Below are 6,174 nucleotides of genomic sequence, written 5' to 3' on the forward strand. Positions count from 1 at the left end.
GAAATTATGTAATGCGATAGAGGGGCTAATTATTGCTACAATGGAAATCATATTAAAATATGTAAATGTATCAAATTAACATGTTGTACACCTTAAATTTACACAATGTTATATGTCAAATATATAGTTCAATAAAAACCCCACAGGTATTAACAGGGAAAAAAATCTTTTGAGCAAGAGATGTTGGTTTTCTAAGTCTAACGGCTTGACCATGTTGCCTGAACAATTCAGATAATAAGATACCGGAACACTTGATTATTTCCGTCAATTGGAAGAAACAACTGGTCAATTCAGTACATAATTATCCCCCCCCCCTTAAATGGGAAGACATATCAAATTCTTAGGATAGCTTACAATCTCATCCTGCCTTATGTGAGGCAGAAAGTGCTAAGTGACAGAAGACACAGGTCAGCCACAGGCTTTCATTTCTCAGATGTCATACAAGAAAGAATTCCTTGTATCAGTTTTCTCTGTTGAATCTGTAGTTCTTAGTTAATTTCTCAATTAAGTCCAGATAGGGGCTAAACTAATTGGCCCTTTTAATATCTTTGGTGATGACTTATTTATATGCAATGTTAGTAAAGAGAAAGCAATACAATGTTGCCTATTGTAGATGAGCAATAAAAATTTGGTGGATGGAGTTGAGGGCTCCAGGGTCTTTATGGAATCATTCCTCAGCCAGAGCAAACTCATGAGGCTCTACATCAGAACTCCTGGTCACTACAGTTAAATTAACATCCAAACATGCTGAATTCTTCACTCTTCACTCCCCAGCCATCTATGCCATCATTTTCAAGCCAGATTTCTAGGATTAAAAAAAAAATGGTGAATGGAGATTAGGAAACTGGAAGAGACAGAATTTATAATCCAAAACTGTGAGTGAATGCTGGTAGATGCTCCAATGGACAGTTTTACATAGACCCTCTCTGATTAGATATGAATCTATACATAGCACAGACCTGTTTGTATTCACATGGGGGGGGGGTGGAAAGCAGGCATAGCACCAGCTGTTTACTTTGTGGCTGTCATTATTTTCATATTAGCACCTGTTGAATTAGAAATATTAACACCAGTTGATTTTGCCTGTGCATCTATTTAGTGAAGTGTTCTTAAATGTGAATGTGGTAGGCTAAAGAGCCTTATTAATGATCATGATATATAAAGAAATCACAAAAAGTTGTCCTTGCTAAAAGTTTCTAATAAATGAAAGAAACAGGCTGGTGGATGCTTAAAAAGACTTCACCGAACCACTTCAGGATGAGTGCTTCCGAAAGTTCTAATGACACCAAGCAGCATTTTCTTATCACATTCTGACTTCTGAAACCAGTGTAGCTGATTTTGAGTTTTAGTGCTGGGTGTAACTTCATGGCCACAGACTAAGTGAAGGCATTTCATTTAAAAGTGTCTTTAGGGATCCCTGGGTGGCGCAGTGGTTTGGCGCCTGCCTTTGGCCCAGGGCGCGATCCTGGAGACCCAGGATCAAATCCCACGTCAGGCTCCCGGTGCATGGAGCCTGCTTCTCCCTCTGCCTATGTCTCTGCCTCTCTCTCTCTCTCTCTCTCTCTGACTATCATAAATAAATAAAAATTTAAAAAAATAAATAAATAAATAAAAGTGTCTTTATCCTGAAAAAAAAAAAAAGGCAAAATAATACAGAGACCTTAGTTTGCTTTTTCCTCTATTTTTTTTTTTGCTTTGATTAGAATTTCCATGGGGGGGTTATTAGTTACTGAAATTTGTATTTAAGATTTAGGAAAAGTTCTGCATATGACTTGTGTTTCTACTGCTAGGTTTATGATTATTTACAATGTTAAAAAACAAACAAACACCCAGGGGCACCTGGGTGGCTCAGTGGGTTAAGTATCTGACTCTTGATTTTAGCTCAGGTTATGATCTCAGGGTCACAAGATAGAGCCTCGAGCTCACCAGAGAGTCAGCTTGAGACTCTCTCTCTCCCTCTGCTCACTCTTTCTCTCTGGAGTAAATTTTTAAAAATCTTTAAAAAATTAGAATATCATCAGACATAGGTAACTATTGAATAAAGAATGTGGAAACAAGTTCATATCTTTCCTAAATCTCTTCCCTCAATTTCTGCTTCCCCATTAACAATGTTAATATGACACTTTAAATCAAAATGCTTCAGGCATCTCTAAGTTAGATATTAAGGTGAGATGCAAAAAAGACACTCCCTCTTCAGATAAATGTTTTCCCTCCTCCCATCCAGGTGCTATGAGAGATTTTGGTACTATGTTAATTTTAAAGATACATAAAGTACAATAGCTGCAACATTCTTTTGATACTCCAAATAGTTTTTTTTTTTTGAGGTTGTGTGTAAAATGCTTCCAAATAATTATGAAGACTTTCCCTGTTACAGGATGAGGGATTAAACCCTGTTTTTCACCCATCTTTGGGTATTTAGCTTCACACCACATTTTGAATTTTCCCAGTTTCAGCTTCCTTGAGCAAAACATCTTAGCAGCATCCAGAGAGCTGTCCAGCATGATGCATCCAAACGACGCGGAGAGTTCCTTAATACGTAGGTTGCTGGACCCACCCCCAGAGTTTCTGATTCAGCTGTTTTGGGCTGGGCTGAGAATCTTCCTTCCTTCCTTCCTTCCTTCCTTCCTTCCTTCCTTCCTTCCTTCCTTCCTTCCTTCCTTCCTTCCTTCCTTCCTTCCTTTTTTTTTAGATTTAAGATTTTATTTATTTATTCATGAGACACACACACACACACAGAGGCAGAGACAGGCAGAGGGAGAAGCAGCCTCCCCCAGGGTACCTGAATTGGGACTCAATCCCAGGATCCTGGGATCACGACCTGAGACGAAGGCAGATGTTCAACCACTGAACCACCCAGGCATCTGGAGAATCTACATTTCTGATCAGACCTCAGGTGGTCCTGAAGGTGACAATCCTGGGACCACACTTTGAGCATCACCACTTTGAGGAGATTCAGTTTTGTGTTTCCTCTTAGATGCTATATTTTTCAAATACATGTGCAACAAACAACCTTAGACTTTTAAGATTAAGCTGGTAGAGCAGAAAGAAGTGCCTGCTGCCCACTATGGAAACCATTTTTTTATAAAGTTACAAATTCCTCATCTCTATCCCTCCAAGTGATTTATTTTATTGATATCCAGCCATTCCCTTGAATTCCTCACTTGGGAAGATGCTACATAATAATAGAAGCATCATCAAACAGCAGGGGAGGTTCTGTTTAAGATATGTGGTGCAGGAATGTAATTAATAATTTGCTGAATGTGGGGCATCTGGATGGCACAGTTGGTTACAAGTGCAGCTCCTGATTTTGGCTCAGGTCACAGTCTCAGGGTCACGAGATCGAGTCCTGTCCTCAGCATGGAGTCTGCTTGAGATTCTCTCTTCCTCTGCCTCTCCTACTTATGTCCCCACCCCCATAACCAATAAATCAATCTTAAAAAAAATAATTTGCTGAATCAAAACAGAAATCAGTTATATCCTTTCAAATGGATATATTCTGCTATATGCCACCATTTCTTTTCTTTTTTTATACCACCGTTTTTATTATTCTCACCATGGATGCATTTTGAGAAGAACATTAGGAGGGAAACTGCTTCTTCATGTTTTCCTCTCTCTTAGCCACCACATCGTATTTCACTTTTCTCTAAGATCTCTGTGGGCGAAGGGGTTTTCCTAGGCCACTGAGCTCGTAAGTGATGGTATAAGAAAGCATCAAGGCTGCAAAGGATTGGGGTGGTCTTCACTGAATGGAGATGTCACCCGCTGTGTGAAGGCAAACAAAAGGTTACATGTAAGGAGCAGCTGTCTGCTCAATGCAGGCCTGGTGGGTAATGAGAAGGAATCAGCTGGCTGGGCTGCAAGAACTCCCCAAGGACCAGCTGTCCATTGGCCCTGCAATCAAGAACTTTGAACATTTGTGGAATGTCACCTTACCCAGGGAGCCAATGTACCTATTGGCCACTGTCTTTCTACACTCAGACCCAGACAGGATACCAGAGCAGAGACTATAGGTGGTGGTAGTCGTCCTAGGACCACCTGGGTGTCTGTCCCTCATTCCCTCCTTCCTCCTTGTGTTACTACCATTCTTGTGCAGGATCTAATGGTTTCTTCCTGTGCCTCACTGCATCTTAAAGCTGAGGCTACTAACTCCAAACCCGGACTGCTTGCTCTTCCATGGGAGCTTGGTAAACAGTCTAGACTGACTCATTAGAACTCAGGTACCTTTAACCTCATCCTAGTGACACAGGGGGCAACCTAATTAGTATTTGTAGAATGAATGAATATTGTCTAGAAGACAGAAGCAGGTCACTGGTTGACATCCGATATTCAAAAAATTGTGCCTGCCCTTGGGTGGATAGTTTGCTATGTATTGGTAGTGTGTTGGTGAAGGAAACAGAGCCATTCCCTACCTTTAAAAGAGTTTAGTAGGGAGTACAGACACTTAAACAAGTGATGGCCATGCATGTGATGGTATGAGATCTGGCAGATGAAAAGCTCTTACCACCTCTAGGTTCTGTCTTCAACAGAATCATAGGATATCGCGGAGCCCTCATATCCAATCCAGCTGATATTGCAATCTGGATGTTTCTCTTCAAGGCCAAGCGTTAACTAAGAATTCATTGTCTCTCTGTCTTTTGCACTGCCTTGCTCTCTTCCTGATCTTATTTGGTCATGGGTATAGGATAGGGGCTTCCCCGGCTCCTGGTGTAATTTCGATTCTAAGTAGTGACACCAGCATCAGTGAATAGCTATAGCAGCTGTGTAGAACTCTCTATAAATTAAAGCTGTAACTCCAAATGTGGAAAGCCAAGGAAACACAGCAGGCCTTCCCTTTCAAATGCCTACCAGTCATCCTGCTGAAGAAATTTGGATTTGCAGCCTCCCTTCAGTCTTCTGGAATAGAAGGTGTGAGAGAGACTGAGTGATCTAGGGTCCAATTAAAATTGTCCCTAAATGGAGGTGAGAATTTCAAAGGCCAATAAATGTTGTCGAGTGCAAAAACACTGCAGGGTCTGGATATTCAAGTAATAGTTCTTTTCCTCAGTTTTGGAAAGAAAGTTGTCCATCTAAAAAAAGCAGTGTTGAAGAACATGCTAATTAATCTAGCCAAGTGTGGCAAAGGGGAAATGTTGTAGAGCATTTTTTTTCCTAAGTAAAATCCCACTCTTTGGAATTGGCTGAGTTAAAGAAAAAATCTGGGGACACTTTTTGGCATTAATAAGAAGTTTGGCCCTTAATGTAAGGTTAATTTACTTGGATGAAATCATAGCTATTCAACTTCCTATCACTCTTTCCAGAAAACCCTGTAGCCTGGGATCCTCCAGGCAGAGCTCATTTACATTTTTTTATCTCCCTATAGTCAATTCTGAAATTCCAGTGGTCATGTTCAGACATAACTTACCAGAAGAGTTATTTCATTCAAAAACATCTTAATTTTCAATGACATTTTGAATCTCCAAATCTATGCTACGGAGACCTCTTTATTTTGACATGTTCATTCTGGTTGAGTACATTTAATGTTTATGAAACTAAATTGAAAGCTAAAGACTATGTGCCTCTTCCTCCGTCCCCACCACCTTTTGGGTTCCTCTGTCTGAGCTTGGAGGGCTCCTTCTTCCATTTCCCTCTCTGATATACAGACTTCCAATTTCTATTTTTTGGCATTTGTAAGCTACCAAGAAAATGTGCCTTCTGTCAACCCTGAGTTGGAAATGACATTTTTGAGAACTTTGGGAAGATTGGCAAGGATCCCACCAAGGTGCATACCAAAGAAAGGTGATATAACTACAAAATATTTCCCTTGGAGGCTGAGTTGTATGGTGGAAAGAACCCCACTTGGGGAATAGACAGACCTGTGTGTAGATCCTGGCTCTGCCTCTTTTTCATCGTGTGATTAACCTCTGTACTGAAAAGAGGGGATTATATGGTCTTTCTTGCTGTGTGAAGATTAGTCTGTGAAAGGCTTAGCACAGTGCTTGGCCCATTGTAAAAGGTGGATAAATGGAAGCAATTATCATTACCATTCTCTGTTGGCAAACTTGTCTACGATACATTTGACCTGATTCACCTGGGGTTATTCTAATTTTTCTGTTGAGAAATGAGGTGCCCCATACAGATCCACCCTTTAAGTAAGTGCTTGCACAATGCTGACTGGTTCATGGTACTGGGTCATTG

This window comes from Canis lupus, chromosome 3, assembly GCF_011100685.1.
Source record: "Canis lupus familiaris isolate Mischka breed German Shepherd chromosome 3, alternate assembly UU_Cfam_GSD_1.0, whole genome shotgun sequence".
Taxonomy (NCBI): domain Eukaryota; kingdom Metazoa; phylum Chordata; class Mammalia; order Carnivora; family Canidae; genus Canis; species Canis lupus.